We start from the raw sequence: 19,532 nt of genomic DNA, 5'->3' as shown, positions 1-19,532 counted from the left end.
AAAATCAAAGGAAAAATTCCTCCTTTATATTTGAAAAAATTCTGATTTCTTCTGAGGACTCTGAAGTCACATATATACATTAGATGAGTGTGCCAGTTTACGGCTCTGTAGAACTACATTCTCTTCTATTCCTAAAATTGTAACAAATTCACAGCTGCTGCCACAGCCTACGAGCTTACAGGTCCAAGACGACTGTTCTGCAGTCAATGCACTGGCAGCAGTTTGTGTTGCATGGGACTCCCATTTTGCTGACTTCCACTGTACTTATACTGATTATAACAGGATCGCTGCAGACACTAGCTCAACTCTCATAAGTCACTGTTTCCCGCATGCAGTTTCACCTTACGTGTAGCTCACTTTGAGGGCAGCCTACAGTCAGAAGCAGCGCTGATTATGCTTTTCCCCCTTCTTGGCTGTCCCCCACCTCCCTAGGCACACAACGGAAAAACAATAAAAACAAACATTACTAGTTTTCCATCAGCTTGAGAAAGGACCTGCCTTACCCTGTGACAAGTATCTGAAGCAAGGGTGGGGTGAGAACACTGTAGTTACCCTCCAGCATTAGCCACAAGGATGAAATTAGGTGTTACATGGAATTGCAACCTAGGTTTTGTTTAGAGGTTTAATGTGACAGGAGAAAGCATCTATGCTAAGCAACGCATGTACTACTAAGAACTGTATTTTCTGTTCACTAGACCTCACAGTTCACACGGGATCAACAGTCACCCTCTTTTAAAGATGGGATCTAAGGCACTGACAAAGTTTATTCTGTATGTTATTTCATACCATGCCACTGAAATTCCTATTTTGCCCTAACGAGTGAACCCACTCAAGGTTCTGGCCTTCTACAGCTGCATAGGTGAATTTCAATCTAAACTGCTTACAAATTTAAAAAGTAAATACAAACAACTTGATTATAAATACAAATGCCTAAATCAGCAAAGCTAAGATTTTTCCACTCCAGGAATGTCATGGTTATCTATCCACAACAGCAAAGATTTTAAGAATTCAAGACATCTACAGTGTAGTCTGGGAAGTTATTTTTAAAGATCATGTGGTACTATAAATATTTCCCAGCGGTTTAGTTCAACTGCCACATGAGCTGGCCCTATGGAATGGAAAATTAAGTGTTCATTTAGTCAGGATTCCTCCAGAAATCAGAATAAAAATATCACCATTTAGTTTTCTAAAAATATCTATGTATAGAAAACATGAAAAACCTTATTTAAATATCATTCCCTCATGGTGCTCAGAATGGTACCAAGAGTGGTCTCCCAGCTATTCAAGTCTAGATTCTCTCATTCACCTCATGAATTATAACTAATTTTCCACAAATAAAGATAATTTAATTGGTTTTTTCCCATGGTCCCTGATTATTTTGCCTGTTCATCTTCTGTAGATTTATTCCTCTGCTGTACCCATAGAATTACACACTAAGTTTTAAAAACTAAACCCAGGATTTTAAAACCACAATGAATGGAGTTTCTACTTTGATATTAATGCCTCTAAATAAAAGTGGCCCAGTTTTCAAGAAATGCTGAGCATCTGAATTTGCAATTGACTTCAATGGGACTTAGAGATATGAAAAAATGAAAACATGTTAACTGATTTCAAATTAAAATTTAATCTCATTTTAAGCAACTTGATTTGAATAGATGGTTAGATTAGATTACCTCTGGTCATCTCTTCTTATGGAAATTATTCTATGATTCAATGAAAGTACAATTTTAAAACTAGCTGTAAATGAGATTATTGTCCTCAGAAAATTTTTCCTGCGAAACTAAGTCTACAGGTAGAGAACAACAGTATTAAAATTGTATTCCAGACTTGAAAGACTTAACAGAACTGGTTTGAACAATGAGGATAAAATGAAAATCTTACTCCTCATTACTTTATACTCAGGCAAGTAAACACAGTTCCTGCTCCCTCCAAAGATTATTCATGATGAACCAAACAAATGAATAAAACTGAAGTCCCAGGCTTCTGACAGACTTCAGACAATTCACAGGCAGCACATCACTCATAATGAACACAAAATACAAAAGTAACATAACAGCTTCTCACAGCTAATTCACAACTATCCTTTGCTCTATCTTGAAACCACTATACAGATACATTAAAATACATATATAAAAATAAGGAATTTCAGGACATCTTTTTGTATTGTACAGTTAAAGTGAGTTCCAGGGAGAAGAAAAACTTCTGTATTTAAATGCTACTCTCTGAAACTGTCTTTAGAAGCATTTGATCACAAGATCACACTGAAGCTGGGGCCACTGTAAGAAAACATCCCCTTTCAGCTCACTGGAATCCAGTTCTGCATGGTCAAGATGAGAGGGAATATAAAGAAATGGAAGAAGACAACAGATTAGAAAAGCACTATCATACAAACAACAGTTAATTTGACACCTTGACAAACAGAGTCAGGGAGACAAGAAGGAGAAAAGCTCAAATGAAGCAAAAAGCCCAGTCAAATAATTCAATATTCTATGTCAATTGGGCTGTGAGAACATATCTGGTACATTCACCTTTAGGAAAATTTGTAAACAGCTCTCTTAGAGATTTTAGTAAGTTTTGAACAGCAGCAGGCAGAGTGGGACCTGACATGAAGACCAATGCATTCTGTACAGAATGCTCCAGGACAGTAAGATGAGACTAAAGATTTGGGAGAAGATTAGAGCTGGTTAGTTCACAATCTAGGTAATTTGCTTTTGATAATCCAGATCACTGGAGTACCAGGGGAAGGTTAGCATAAAATGTTAGGATATGTTGAGTTCTAATATTAAAAAAAGATTCTACTAAACATTTAAATGATGGGATGCTCACATAGATATTTTAAACAAAAAAAAAAAAATCAAGCTTAATAAAAAAGGTGAATGGAGCTGGCACAAGGGAGGAAAGAGGACTGGACAGTCAGACTGAAGGGGAAAGGAGGAGAAAGAGCCAAACCTTAACACGGGGGAACCTTAACCCAGAACAAAGATGTCATTTTAACACAGGTGAGTCAGACAGTTTCCTACAAAGCTGCATAACTGCCTGAGCCAGCAAGCATGTAAACAGACACAAGATGGAAGAAGAGTGACAGTTTCTTCCAGCCCCAGGGCTGGCTTGCCACTTTACAGTTCTTAAGTTCATTTTAAAAAATGTAGGTAAAACTACAGCCTAAAGGTCTGGCTTTATAACAGCCCAAGCTATTATTCAAAAGACTATGTAATGTGTCTGTCATGAATCTGAAAAGATCCATTAATTACCTGGAGTTGTGCTTTTATTGATTTATTGTACTAAGTGAACTGTAAGGTCCCTGCCCTCCATTACTATACAAGAATTGTACAAGAATTCTTAATAGTCTAACAAAACAACTAGGAAATATTAAATCTGCACTAGTTCTGCTCTCTGGTATTTTTCTTTCCTGTTCTACCACTCAGAGTCATTACTTGTTCCACTGTAAACAGGGAGGAAAGGAGGAGTAGACATTCCACTTACAAGACATTTAAATATATAAATGGTTAATATTTCCTCTCCTTTCGAATTGTACAAAGGGACCTAGACCATCAAATATCACCAGTAGACAACTGTTTCCTTCAGCTATTAAAACGTTACATCTCCAAATTATGAGCTAGATGACTTTCTACCATAAAAAAGTTAAGATCAGAAATTGAGGTTTTCCTATATATAGATACCTCTTCACACAGGGACTAGAAGATTCACTTTTCAATTATTTCTGATATTTCAATCAAAACCTCTAGGAAAGAGGGTTATTCTCAAGCAGACAGATTGTATGCATCTAGAAAGAGAGGTAAAAAAGTGAAATAATTATAAAGTGGAAAATTAATTAGGAGTGAAATTTTCTCCTAAAAGGAGGGCACATAGATCAAAACACAGAGCTATCACGTAAGCAGACTGTGCTTAAGTCTCATATGCAGAGATGCCATGGATACTAAAAGTCAGAAAGATGCCCTTTAAGGGGGAAAAAAAAAAAAAAAAAAAATTTACATGCTTCATCAGACTAGACATTCTTCCTGTTTGGGTCAGTTTCTTACATAGAGCAATCTGGCCTGGATTTCTGCAGTTAGTTTTCTTCCAACACCAGCTTCAACGTCACCCACTACACAGATTCAGAGGTGGCTGGTCATAGACATTTGTTACATGAACAGGACTATTCAATGCTGAACAAGAGTTGAAAGAAATCCAACAATTCAAGTCTAATGCAAATATTCAGATGTATTGTATGCATCTCATTCATGACACTTATTTATAAAGACAACTTGAAATATAATGCCATTTGGTAGAAAAGAATAATCCTAAAAATCACACACAATCAATACTTTTGTCATGAAGTTAATGGTAATAAAGCCAAAAGTAGTCCTGGCCATTCATCATAAAGACCAAAAATAATTAAGATTATCTAAGAATCACAGACTAATTTAGGTTGGAAGGGACCTCTGGCACTCACCTGGTCCCAATATTAGTTTCAACACTGAAGTTAAAGCATGGTGCTTAGGAGTTTTCACAGTTAATTTTGAAAGTCTCCACGGATGGAGGCTCCACAGTCTCCATGAGCAACCCACTCCACTGCTTAACCACCCTCACAGTGAAATTTCTTTCCTCACGTTCAATTGGAATTTCTTTTGTTGCAACTTGTGCATTCTGCCACTTGCATTCTGTCTTTCCCTCCACCTCTCAGACATCTGGCCACACCTTCTCTATAATCCTTCTTCAGGCGGTGGAAAACTCCAGTAAAGATCTTTCTCTTCTTGTCTTCTCCAAACAAAGGTCATGCACACCCCCCACCTCGAATATCACATGCTGCAGCCCCCGATCACCTCAGCAGCAGCCCTCCGCTGGCCTCTCTCTAGTTTGTGAACATCCCTCTTCTTCTGGAGGGCCTCGAACCGGAGGCGGTGTTCTGGATGCAGCTTCAGAGGGGCTGAGCGGAGGGGCACAACCCTTTCCCGTGACCGGCTGGCTGCCCTGCTGCCGTGTGGTTCGTCTTCGCCGCCGCAAGGGCGCATTGCTGACTCGCACTCAACCTACGGACTCCCAGAAAAGCTGCTTGCTACCTCAGAGGCTTTAGGAGCTGCCTTTAGCACCCAGACTGGTGCGTAGGGTTCTTTTAAGACTTCATGAGAACTTCATCTGGCTTTTCATCTGTGAATACAGGCACTACTCAGACTTTATTTTACTGTTTTTAGGACCTTAATGAAGGATTCCAATTGCAAACAACTCTGTGATGACTGAAATATGTACAAACATACACAAATGTCCAATCAAAACAAACAAAATAGGGTTTAAAAATATTTCCCCCAAAAGGACAAATTAGAATCAATTTTAGGTTATAACATCTGAATTCTCTAAGGCCCTTAAAAAAAGGGGGGGGTGGGCAGGAAACACAAGTTTACTGGCTACTAAACACGAGTGAGTTTTGTGCCTGGTATAAGCCTGTATACAGTGATTTAAAATGACTAAAGCTGTCTCCAGTGGACATTTTTCATTTTATTTGTTTGCAGAGCTCAGCTTCAACTTTATTGCCCATCTGTTTCAGTAACTTGATTGCCGGAGTCAAGAATTAACTTGTCAAAATAAATGTGAAAGCAGCAAATAGGTATTATTTTATTTGGACATTGTGACAGGTGCCTGTATTTCTACTACTGTGTCTAGTAAGTCAATAAAAGACAAATAACTTCGTACAACACAGTTTCTGAAAACTTCAGAGGCCAGAATTCAAGTATCAGGTGCTACAAGAACCTTTCATGGCTATGTTTACCAGTCACTTGACATATGGCCTAGATCAGGTACTAATACAAATTTACACATGCTGACTTAAAATTGTAGCATTTGCTTCAAGTACGTACAGAAAGGGAACTAACACGCACATCAACCTCTTTAATTTCATGTTTAATTGAAATTTTATAATAATTTATTTCCTGCCTTTAAAAAAAAAAGTTATCAATCCAAATGTGTTATTCTGCCAGTTAAAAACACTTTGGAAAAAATACCAAGTAGGAAAAGTTTAGCTTGCCTGACTAGGTTTCACAGACATTTTTCTACCCAGATTATGACACCATGTACACATCCCTTTTTTAAAGAAGAAGCTAAAAAGAGTCATTTCCTCTTGGCAACAAAGCAATATGCCAAAATATACTTGTTGTAAACTAAAACCATTTTCCACCCCCCTTCAGTTGTAATGGCCAGATATTTTTCATTCCTAACTCTGCGTTCAAGTGTATTTCCAATGACTCCTGCAGAATTACATTCACATAGCATGAGGAAAATCTGCATCAGACAGAAAATTATGCAGATTTTTCCCAGTTTCTAACCTCTACAAGAATATGTTTACACATCTTACAATCTGATGCAAACAAGGTGACAGAAAAATTATTACACTTCCCATCTCAAGCAAGTGAAGCACACAGAAATTAAGAATTATATTGTATAAGTATATAAATGTTCAGGTATCTAGTACCAAAAGGTGCAATCCACAGTCCCTGAGTCAGGTAGCTAAGCTTCTTGTATCATGAGACACATGTGTCTCAGCCTAGAATTCACAAAAGCTAGACGTTAACTAGAAACAGTGAAGAAAAGACATATCTGAGATCCATAAATTGAAGATTTATGCTAGTTTGATAGATGATGGAACTGCGATACAAGACAAATACTAAAATACAGACAACGAAAATATCGAAGTCCCACAGAAACTGCCAGGAGTGAAAAGTTACAGCCAAAAAAACAATTATATTTTCAAATTCCCTGGAAGATACAGACAGGGCTTTAACTTTTGCCAGGGTTATATGTAATTGCATCTATACTAGGCCACTTCCTGCTCAAAACCATACCCAGAATACACAGGAGCCAAGAGAAAAATCTGAGGCCCATCTAAATTTCATAAGACACAAGTGCTTCCAAGATGGGAGATGCTTTGATAAGGGTCTAAAAGAGTATCCATTACCATCTGATCAACTGAAATGAGTATAAAGTCACTGATTTATATTTTTTAATGCAACTATAACAAAGTTAAATACAATAATAGCCTAATAACCATGCTACTGACTTCACAAGCAAAAAAAAAAAAAAAAAAAAAAAAAACAAAAACGAAACAAAACACTGTAATACTTACTCCAGAGAACCTGCTCCTGTTTCAGTCTGACTGTGTAGTGAAGATACTTTTATTAAACATCATTTTCTTACTATTACCCTTGTTTTCTCGGAAGGTTCCACAAGATGACCTAAATGTAACCTAAAAAAGGCAAAACACAACATAATGTAATTAAACAAATGAGAAAATCAGCAATTTATAGTTGGTTTAATAGCTCCATAAACTTTTTGTGCAGAAATATCTAATTAACGACACATTTTCATTCTCTTCGAATACTACAGTACCATATTCATATTACACAATCTAACAATTAAATGAATGTCAAATCCTCAAACACTGGGTTACCAGAAAGAAAAACAGAAAGGAAAAAATATGCAGACGTCATTTATTCTAACAATATAGGTATCATAGCCATATAGGTATCATAGTCATATAGACTATGGTATCATAGTCATGAATTGCATAGTCAAAAACTTTTCTAGCTGCTACAAATATTTTTAAATTTTTGTACACTCAATTTGGATCAGATCAACAGATGTCCATTGCAATTAAAGACAAAAGAACACCCTCCTAACCACATCTGCTGTTTTACACTTGGCTGTAAGCTGTTTTTTGCCTTTTTAAAAAAAAAAAAAAAAAAAAAAATCGTAACATCATCTGTAGTTCTGTTGTGGAGAATTTGAGTTGATGACACAAGTGATCCCATCTTCCTATTCACATTTCAACTCGTGAAACAGCAGGAGAAAAGTTCAATAGGTCTCCTCTTACCAACATCCTGCAGACATACAGGACAAAGTCTCTCCACAGAGCCAAACCATCATCTCCATTCAGCTCCACCTTGCAAACCAGGCTCTCAGCAAAGTGAAATAAACAAAAAAAAATTTAAACCCCTTGAGAACAAAGCAGTGCTATCAGCTTGCACTGATATTATCTACAGGTTTGTAGGCCAAGCCACAAAACACAAGGCTTGTAACTATACTCCTCCTCCCATAAACAATTCTTTTTCTAAAACACACCAAGTGGTCCATGCTGTGCTTGAAGGAACTCAATGCAGTATAGTGATCAGGAACAAGGGCTGTCATTCCCTCTGTCCCACGCAGAGCAGAACCTCTCTAGGGATCAGCATATAGAGCACTGTGAAGCAACTTAGTTTCTTCAGTGGCTCTGAGGGAAAAATAGTTGCTGCTCCATTTGCTTAAGTCTGAAAAAATTAAGTTACTGCTCCATGCCCAACCTTCTGAAAATAACCTTGTGGTGCATAAAGGTACAAACTAGTCCAGAAACTTTTTATGATTAAAGCCTAGGAGCCTACAGCAGGCAACAACCAAAAAGGAAGACTAGAAAAAAATGAAGGCAGCCTTACATGATTTAGAAATTCCAAGGACAAAGGAACAGTGTGAATCTCTTATAACCAATGCTAAAGTACCAGTCTGGCATTAATATTTTACAGTCATGTCGATATTAGTGTTTATGGAGTCAGAAAAATCAGAATCAAAAGCTAGTGGCCAGAAGGCAGGAGCTTGGGAGGGGGTGTGAAATCCATCATACTGTAGATACAAGATAAATAGTGATTACTTCCAGAACTTTCACCTGAGGAAGCAATCTTTCATGATCTGTCGCCCTTCAAAGGGCGGGGGGGGAGACACAGCATATGTCTGAAGTACCATACCCTGGGGCAGAAGCAGGATGTTATTTTAACTAAAAATTGGATCTCCCAACCTTCTAGAGGTCTCTGGCTAACTAGTCACGTGATGACAAATCAGATGGTGGGAGCCTAACACACCATTCATAGGAAACCTTTCATGGGAACCCTACCAGCACCAACATAGCAAAGAACGGTGTTCTGAAATTGCATATATGCCACTGCTGGTATATACGATATAAATTTGCCCAAACAACAACAACTGCTTCCATAGAGGTTGGCAAGCCACAGAGAAGCCTCCCAAATGCAATGTGGGAATTACAGGCAAAAGACACAATAGTAGTTTTCTAGTATCAGCACTGATACACTGTGAAAAAACTGTGACCTTATTGCTTCCCTATACCATACTATCTACCCATTTTATTAAGTTCATAAATGGGAACAATGTGTAACACAGATGTGTTGTCAGATTTCTTGACCAAGAATGCATTTGAAAAAAAAAGAAAACCAAACAACGCTGGACTAGAAAAAATAAAATGCATTTTGTGAAAGAACTCAAGTACCAGAAGAGAAAGCCGGCAGTCATATTAGTACTGCAGTTCCTGCTCCAAGCCTTCTACTGTCCTTTCTTTTCGTATCACATAGTGCAAACCGTGACCTGGAATGGGAGATGGCTGCTTGGCTCCTATGATGCTTCAAATCATTCCCATCTTACACAGAGTCAACCTCCTGCACTGTATTCATATCTAAGACACTGGTGAGGCAAGGAGAGCTAATGCTCCTCATGCCTTATTCAGAATTTGGTGAGAAATAAAAGAAATCTGTATTAGCACAGCAGTCAATGCACTGGCATCCAATCTGAGGGTTAGGCACATGCATAAAGCCCAGAAAATACCTAGGGTCCATAAACTGTACACATTTAACAAGCCAGTACATTGTGAATAGCTCCTGTTACAGTTTATCAACTCCTGCGCTCTCCACAGTCTCTTGCTTGCTCGATTTCTGCTCGCTTCCCTACAGCTCTCTGTCCTTTTTCCCCTCTATTCTCACAGTAGTTTGCATCTCCACTGCAATTCAGACACGACACTGACAACAGGCTTCCTGCTGGTCTTCTGCAACCAGCTGTACACTGAGGATAGCCAGGGGAACGGCCAGCCCTCCAGACCTTAAAACATTTCTGATGCATACAAACTACCCGCTACTATATTCAAGCACTAGAAACAAGTCCTTCATTACAGGATCACAGTGCACAGCTTTATTTTTCTAGCTAACCAACCCTTCTCATTTTTCAGACCAGCAGAACAGAGGTTATGAGAGATGGTTATCAGCATAACTGCAGATCACATCATGGTCAACCTTTCATATGCCAGCACACTTTGTACCCTCAAAGCACAAGTGGAAAATTTTTCAAAGGCTGGTGACTATATTACCTAACAGATCAAGGTACAAACTCTGCTGGCCTTTTAACTACCATAAACAGCTAGCGAGAACTCCAGCTACATAAGAAAACATGCAAGGGAAGTGCTTGAGTCCCCATCCCTGAAGGTATTTAAAAGACAGGTAGATGTGGTGCTTAGGAGCATGGTTTAGTGGTGGAGTTGGCAGTGCTAGGCTAATGGTTGGACTTGATGATCTTAAGGGTCTTTTCCAACCCAAACAATTCTATTATTCTGTAAGTATAATCTCTGGGAACAGAGTAAAGATCAAAAGGGCTTGAAGCAACTGCCTCAAGCAGTGAACACAAACTGGCCTCTCTGATGAGCACACACCTTTTCCTCACTGCATCTCCCTGGGGAATGCGGGGAAAATAGAACTGTCACCTGGATGTTACCAGCAGGGCCTCCTTCATGGGTCCCTGCTGACTGTGAGCTCAGCCAAAAACACAACACAAAACCACCCTGGGCGCTTGCCCTTGGGTCCACACCCTGGTACCACCAGGGACCTAACAGGAATCCTATTCCATTTCAGCCTGCAACTTCTGCATGAGAAGTTGTATTTTGGGAAATAATCATTTTTGTGAATCCCTTCATTACACCTTTATTAAACAAATACTGTTTTTATGCAAGTCATAACTGGTTTAGAAAAAAACATTAACAATCTTATGAAATAATTCAGGAGTCATAAAATTGTGTGGTGGCCATCAAAATGCCTGTGACAATACAGTAAAACTTTCTGCAGTTCTATAACTACCCTCTATACTTCTTGATGTTCACAGAAACGCTTATGAATGTACGACAAAAAAAATTGTACCACAAGGGAAGAAAGGGGGAAAATGCACAAGAAACTTTTGCCTAAAACTCCTGTGTGACATCTAATGCAAAACAGAAACAATTATAAGCCAGGGAAGTAGGCCACTTCCACAAAAAGAAAAAAAAAAAGAAAAAGAAAAACACTCATTCATAAGCAATAGAAAATGCCACATAGAAAATACTCAGCTAATTGTGGCCCTATGGTCTTCTACTCTCTAACAATTTCTAGACCTATCAGACAGGCTCCTCTGTGAATTCTGCCAGAGCACACAAAGACACCGTTTGTTAGAGAGGATACTCTGGGTTTGCTTTAGGATAAGGAACTCTGAGTGGGTTGAATGACATGATATAGCAGTTTCTTGAGTATCTTCCTCTCTGCAAATGAATCTCCTACTCTGGAAGAGTGCACTGAGGAAGGCATCAGGACCAGTGCTCAGAGCACTAGCAGATGTTTTGGACAGCGATACATAGAGAAAAGTATAGCTAGGGCATTTTATTGCTTTTGGTTCACATCTTCAGCTATCTCAAAGCTGTCTCATGCATTTCATGCTCTCAATAGCACCAAAGATCGGACAAGTGAATGTCAAACTGAATTAGCTGCTGTAGCATCCACTCGGCAAGGAAGAAACTCATCATTTCACCGAGTCTGAGACAAGAAGAAGATTAACCATCAGTAACCACACTAAATATATTCAAATGAAAAGAATACTGAGAAATATAAAGCAACATTCTTTTCCCTCCTTCTTCAGTCCTAGGTTTCAACAATAATAGGCACAAAATTCTTCAAGAACTTTCACTATCAGTAATTAAGCCATTACAACCCAAGTTCAGGAATTAAAACAGTGAGAAAAAGAAGAACTTGCAGCAGTACACATTTGGCTAAATCACAGCAACTTCCAGCTTCCACATACTGCACATCTTAGTGCAAATGTTGAAAATGCAACTTAAAGCCTGAATCTGAAAAAAATATTTCCTATATATTGCAGAGTTCCATGCAGACTGATCCAAACAGTAGAACTGTACATAAGCGTCATCCAAATTATGCAGTGCCCATAGCCTCTTCAATGGCAGAGGCCAGTTTTGACCTTTTAAAGGTGTCACTTACCTCTGCACTAATATCAAGAGACAAATTTTTTTATTGATAATGGACAGTGTACTGTTAGACACACAGCACTGTTCTTCCTTGTGTTCTACTTTCACAGGTGGTGGTGGTTGGTCAAAAAACAATAATATCTTTTAAAAAAGCAAGCCTCAACCTTTTCTGAAATGTGTCACTTCAAAACACAGAACAACTGCTGTATGAAACCCACCCATCTCATACAAAATCTTTTTAACCAAAACAAAACAGGCATATAGCTACAAGCTCTCATCACGTAAAAATACCCACAGACAAAAAAACCCCAAGCAAACCAAAAAACCCAAAAAAACCCCAAAACAGTGACAGAAACTGCAGAATACCAAGCTCTAACCCAAACGAGTTGCAAAAAAGAGATCTATGTCAGAACTACAAGTCAGTTTACGGCCTTTCTTTCTCCTTAAGTCAGACAAAACAAAGACCACAAAGCATTTTCATGAATAACTAAAAAATGTGGGTCAGTGTTATTCTTTAAGTTAAATGGATAACAGTTAGAAACATGATTTGAAGCTAAATTCAGTCACATGTCTTCATTACGAAGAACTCGATATCATAATTACATTTATCCAGTGGGTGATTCAGAGCAGGAGCTCTGTACTCGACTGCTATGAATCACCCTCTAACGATGCCATGTTCACTCTACCCAGAGAGCCAGTCTCACTAAGCTATGGCTCACTTCTGAAATCCCCTTCAGTGTCCAACAGGCTTGTTTAAAAGAAATTTATACTCACACAAGCACATACTAATATGCTTTGCAATAAATCAGATTTTTTTTTTTTAAACTTGGTTACGCCCACTGCTGAATTCCTTTCAGTTTAAAACTGAAAGTTTTCATCAACTCTTTATTTTGAAAATACTGATTTCTAACAGGGTGTCAGTTACTGACATTTTAATTTAATTTCGGGGGGGGGGGGGGGGGGGGGGCAGGGAATCCCTCTTTCACAGTGATATATCCTGATGGTGTTCAGGGTTAAGTAACCCAGTAATCCTCCTGCTCACTGTAGTTTAGAACTCAGTATCGTTGAAGTTGTGAGGCAAATGACAGTCTTTTGTCCTTAATATGAAGTCAACAAAAGAGCAAAAGACTTAGGGTTCTTATTGGCACTGGAAAATGAAGGACCTTCAACTAAAGGAGCAAAGAACAGATACTTCCAGATGGCAAGGCATCACCTGCATGATTTAGGATCAACAAACACACACCTAAACAAAAATAACCTATTTTTATTTTCCCAGAATTATTCAACCATTTTTCTTCTGCTCTGCCACCTTCAAAAGAAATGCCTCTGGGTAAAGCAGAAGGGGAATACCTCACTGTGAATGAAGCTTAACAAAAAAAGACTCTAGTAGATGGCAAATTTTTCCTCTCTCGTTCTGTTAGGCAACCAATCATTCTCTGATTTGAGAGCAATGTGCTGAAATGAAGATCAGCAAAGTCTCTGTAAACGAGAAACCCTTGCAAACATGCTCAGCATTAGAGAGAGCTGGCTGCTAGTGCTGATAACTTATAACAACTGCAGAATACCAAAACATCCTAGGAGATATTCTGAGCTGAAGAATGTACTAGATCTGAGGATACTCTACAGTTCAAAAAGCTCAAAGTTCTAGGCTGCACACGACCATTTTATAAAAACAGCAATGTTTTTATGATTTCAGATGACTCACAAACAACTGCTTAGATTTGTTTTATATTGATTCATAAACACGAAGTCAAATGAGTAACATTTTCCAGCTCATTTCCAGTTCCGATCCAGTTTAGGGCACAAGCGATTACCCAACTGGTTCAGTAGCTCCAAAGCTGGTGACAAAGAAATTAACAGTTTAGATTGAACAGACTCATCCGTGTGAAGACGTAAGCTCCCCCACCTCCTCCCAGATCACTTACACCTCCAGGCCAGTGCTGCAGCTTTTCTAAATCTGGTTCACTAAGTCTGGCTTACAGAAGTGAAGCATCAGAAGCTGTGATCACAGAGTGGTGCTCCTCTTCCAAGAAATCCATACCGATATTCACATGCACATGCGCACACACACACAGTGTGAAGCTCAAAGGCTTGAGGCTGAGCCAACTTAACCACTGAGCAGTAGTTTAGGCAGATGCAAACAAATCCACCACCCTGCACAAGCCCTTGTGACAACTACAGAGATGTTTGCAAGAGTTAATGAACTGCCAGTCAACCAGTCTGCAATCACTGTGCACCCTCGGTAGTCACACTACTAAAATTCCTCTTTCTGAATACTAAAATAGATTGCAAGCAATAAAAAAAAATTTGGTTCTACATGGATTTTCATTACATTTAAAGCAGTATTTGAAAACAGACATCTCGGGGAGGGGGGCATTACTTGCCAGCAGCGCAGCAATTCCTATACCTATGAGATGTCAGTGAAGTACTGGTTCCTTTGGTCCTGTATCACACCACAATTATGCTCCATACTTTTGTTTTAAAGCCTACTTTGAAGCTAAGTTAATTATTGGGCATAACACAGAACACAAGGACTTGTTAAGGAACAAAATTACCTCCACACCATCATTTTTTGATAAAGAAATCTTGTATTAATTTAATGAGCTCAAGGCCATTTTCAGACATTCTGAAGTTTATTAAGTCCTTCTCCCTTATTTCCCTCTGACTGACTTAAACTCTGGAAGACTTAAGGTGCATAGCTCTTGCTGACGAGGCATTTCCTCAGAATTCAGGACACCTGAATACAGCCTTTATTATTGATTCATTTTCTACTCACTAGCATGTCACAGGTGTAAAAACACTGCAAAAAAACCTACTGGTTCCACCCAAAAGTTACTAAATGAATATTTATTTGCATTTTAAACAGAGAAATAAAACAGTGAGTCTTCATCTTGGCTCTGCAAAGATCTTATCACAATTATTTAGTTACTTGAAACATTATTAACAGGACTACTCATGATTTCTGTTTCTTGTGATTTCTTCTGTGTAGTCTATTTTCTTCACTACTTTCACATGCTGATGTTTCACTTCCCATTTACATTCTGTTAAATGCCTAATATGGTGAAACTATGCAAATTTACTCCTATTTAGTTCCCAAATTCTGCTTTTTGTTGTGTGCATATTTGATTTTATATAAATGAGAACACATTAGTAGAGTTAAATAGCAAGACTAAACAATTTTTCAGTAATTGTTATGGAGCCATTTTGTGAAGCTACTTCCCACTCTGCTCCAGATACCAGTTTAAAGGCTTTGCTCTTTATGATTAAAACAAACTCCAAAGCATGGATTGCAAGAGATTATGAAAGAACACAGTAGCGTCTAGCTCAGTGTACTTCAAAGACCTGCTGCTGCAGTCCAACTTGCTGTTTTATTCCAAATATTACCACATGATAAACAGCAGCAGTATTTCATCACTAACATCATGTATATAGTAAATACTATCTGAAACTACAAGTAACCACTAAGAATATTTCTTGTGATGAAGAAGGAAAAATTCAAACATCTAACAAAAGCAGTTTACCTTCAGCTATACCCAACACTCAAAAGCAAATCTATTAAGCTCTCTTAGGTAATGAAACACTGTGCATTTTAATTTGCTCTTGCTCCCCACTCCCCCCTCTCTCAGGTAGCGAGACTTCTATTGCCTCATACTGTGGTGCTGAAAACTCAGGGTGTTATCAAAGGAGTTGCATGTTATATGCCAGAACGTACAAATTCAGGTTCTCAGTGCGTGTATGAAAACCATGCAAGAACCTCAACTGTGTTACAAAACAGAAAGGAAGAGAGAGTATCACTAGGGGAACGTGGAAGCAAGACGAGCAGGGTTTGAAGAAAGCAAGGACAGCCACCCTCCTGCTCGTATTACCTGCTCAACAGTAAACCCAATATGCATTTAACAGGGTGGGGAAAAACAGGAAAAACTGAACAGAAGATTAGTAGCAAGCCTGAATACAAGTTTGGGCTTTTGGTTTAATTCTTATACTTCCTCTGAAACACTGAAATGACAAAAGCTTTACAACATCCCTATTCCTTCTAGCCCTTATGTGTGAATTTAAGGTTGGCAGTACAATGGCAATCAGTGCACGGTTTACAATATAGAATGGAACTGGAAGTGATTTTGAGACGAAATTTTCTTAATATAAAATTAAACAATCACATTCCCAGGTTCTAATATAATCCTTTGCATTAATATCTATATTTATAGCAAGATCATTTTATCCCTTTTGTTAACTATTTTTTCTTCAATGTAATAAAAGCTGCAATGCAATATATTGGTAGACTGTCTCCCCTAATGCTTCTTTACATAGAAGTTCTATAACCTTCTCAATCATCTGGTACATCCATTATTTAACAAGAAAAAGTGCATGGTTATCAAAGATTCTGACTTAGAGCTGATAAATAATTCCTAGCATGACCAACAATTTTTATTTTTTTTTTTAGAAAACAAAATTCCCCTCCATATCAATAAACTTAATTGGGTTTGTTTATGCAAGTTACTACGTATCAAAACCAGGAAGAATAACTCAACCAGTACGCAGCTACCAGGCTCTGCTCATGGAAGTTTGGTTGGCTTTTAGGTGGGTATTTTGAGTTTGCTTGGGTTTTTTTCCAGAAAAAAAAAAAAGTAAAAATATCAAGCATAATTTCAGCATGACAACTCATAATATTACATAATTTAAGAATCCTGAATTTGCACTACTCCCAGGCTAGAAGCAGGGGAGTGCTTAGTTTAAAAAAAAGACAACCTTCCTCTCATCAAAGCAACAGTTCAAATCTGGATTTGGATCCAAAAGTCAGATTTGAATAGTATTCATATGTTTAACACTGCTTTTAGACATATTATCTAAAATTATAGAACATTATGTAAAAAAAAAAAAAAAGACAAACAGAAAAAAAAAAAAACAACCAAAAACCTCTATTTTCATCAGCTGCAATTCTCAGCATAGTAATTTAGACTATATGGCATTTTTCAGCTTGCTTCATTAACGAAAAGGTTTCAATAGATTAAAGAACTATCTTTTCTACCGGCTTATTTCTGACAGAAGTAAAAGCTTTTCGTGGCATCAGGGAACACTGCAGTGAGAAATTTACTTCTATATTCTGAGAAGGAACAGAGCTATAGTAGTACTAGAGCTGTAACTTGCTCTAAGTACCCCTTTCAGTGCATTGCCATGTGTATTCCCCTCAGGGAATTTCACACACAGAGTAGCAACAGCTATGACCCTGTGTGATAGCAGCACTGGCAGAGCACAGAAATACTTGGGGAATAAGCTTCCTCCATAAGAGAGCAATCTGCTTGGGAGATCTCTAACACAGGTGAACGACTTCTTACCCTTAGTATCATAGATACTATGGTGAATAGAACTGCTCTAACCAGATTAAGAATAATTCTATACTCAATATGATCAAATTGCAAAGCAATTCCGACACCGAGATGAACCATGAACAGCAAAATGGAATGAATAAAATACAACCCTCTCAATTTTCTGTGTAACATCTCTCAAACCACAAGACTGAAGAGGAACCTGATAAAGGCTGGACTGAAAATGAGACGTTCTCTGACATTTTCACAGGCAAGGTGTGGAAGGACTGAGGAGAGGAGGCAGCAGATGCATTCTGGAGAATGTATTTATCCTCCTGCTACCACTGAATTACGAAATCAATATTTAGTTTCTAGCAATAGGTACCTAAAAGCTCTCTCTTTCTCTGATAAATGAGAATGAGCTCCTCCTTCCAAAGCAAACCACTAGAGAGATTTTGTTTTGACAACTACTTCACTACGTCAGAACAACTTTCTGTTCCAGAGCATGTTGCTTCACCTCCAAACAACAGTAGTATTAGTATACAAGGTATACAAACCTGGGCGCATAGAAGAGCGCTGGAGCAGCAGCATTTGTAGTTAAGAAAGCAATTCTTAAAATATGCCATAAAATCAGAAATCAAAAAAGCAACTCTTGCAAATGAAAGCAAAGGCTTTTCAGTTTTCACACAAACAATATGGTTTGACCATGATAAATATTTCTTACCACCACACTTGACAGCAAAAGAATAATTTACCAAGGAGTGCAAGTTTTGAGGAAAGACTCAAAATATTTGCCTTAATTCCTTTCAAATCCTCTCCCATGATAAGTCAGGAAGACAACAAAGCCCCTCTATAATCCTATTTTACTTTTCACAACTAAATCACAGGAAAAAAAAAAAAGTACACCACAGAACAACAGAAAATTAAACAACACTTACACCATTTCATTTGCCACTGCACCCCAAGAAATCTTTCTTCAGGTTAACTGGGTCCGTTAATCAGCAAAATGTAGAAGCTTGAGCTGAAAGTTTCAGGAATGCTTCTGTTCCTCAAGACCCCTTCTTATATAAGGGGTCTACCCAACCACATTGCCTCTTTTTTGAGAAAGATGCCATTACATAGGTAGAAACCTTTTATTACTCCACAAATAGAGTTAAAAGGCACAGTAAAAATAGCATGCTACTTTCCTGGCCAACAAGCTTCAATGAAATTAACGAAGAAGCAACTTTTGGCACCAAGAGGGTGGAAAATTTTCATAATAATTGGTATATATCAGGTCTGGCTCTTTTGAACTCTATCAGTATAGTGCACACAGCCTGCATCTCTCATTCTCATCAGCCAAGAACCCCAGAAGATCAATCTTAAGCAGTGATATACCAGTATTTTAAAAATCAGCGAGTAGTGATAGGAAGATGAAAAGAGAAACTAAATGCTGAAGGCCTCTTTAAATCCTGTAGTTGCATGCAATAGAAGTTGACACGTTACCAAAGTACAAGTAAATCTGAAAATACAGCAAAATGATTTGTGAAATTCACATTAAAAAGAAGGTAACTTGAGGACACTAAAATGATTAGCTCTAGTGACAGACTAAGGCAAGAATTGCTCTGCCTTCTCATAAAATTTACCTGGAAGTTAACTGGAATGGGAATATTAACTCAGAGAAAACAGCTATAAATAGAAAGGGGTTAATCATTCCAATTTCTATTCCCATGACAACAATACACTAAAGACTAACTTTTTAATCTTTTAATATGATGCTTTAAAAATACTTTAGCTGCTGTACTACAGTCTGCTTCTATCTACTTTTTAGGAATAATTTTTTTTTTTTTTTTTTTACATACAATAAAGGAGGTTTTCTTTCAACCACAGCATTTTCACAGATATTAGGCAAAGTGAGGCTGTGCATCAGCTGGGATGATTATATGGAGCCACTTAAATGGATTTTTTTTAAATGGAGCCACTTAAAAATTCATTTACCTTTTCTCCATCCTAATATAAAACACATAAAACCTATTTGCTATTCATTTCTACTACCACAGCTGCTACAAAGTATTCTTCAATTAAGCATTTGCATTTATCCTAAAGTAGCATCTCATATACTTTAAGGTTCATGACAGTTGACCTTACGGATGTTCAAGGACATAAACACAAGA

The 19,532-nt window shown here is 37.9% G+C and overlaps 1 protein-coding gene across 2 annotated transcripts in view; it reads right to left on the bottom strand.

Annotated features, from left to right (window-relative positions):
- The window catches only part of PIK3CB (phosphatidylinositol-4,5-bisphosphate 3-kinase catalytic subunit beta), a 106,547-nt gene that overhangs the window by 55,706 nt on the left and 31,309 nt on the right, over positions 1–19,532 (bottom strand). For both annotated transcript variants that reach the window (XM_082320853.1, XM_082320854.1), the window contains one exon: positions 7,115–7,234. The gene's annotated coding sequence lies outside the window, so the exon portion shown is untranslated. The remainder of the gene's footprint in view (positions 1–7,114; positions 7,235–19,532) is intronic.

This window comes from Platalea leucorodia (genome assembly GCF_965183815.1).
Source record: "Platalea leucorodia genome assembly, chromosome: 8".
Lineage (NCBI taxonomy): Eukaryota > Metazoa > Chordata > Aves > Pelecaniformes > Threskiornithidae > Platalea > Platalea leucorodia.
This window is presented reverse-complemented; position numbering and strand designations above follow the sequence as displayed.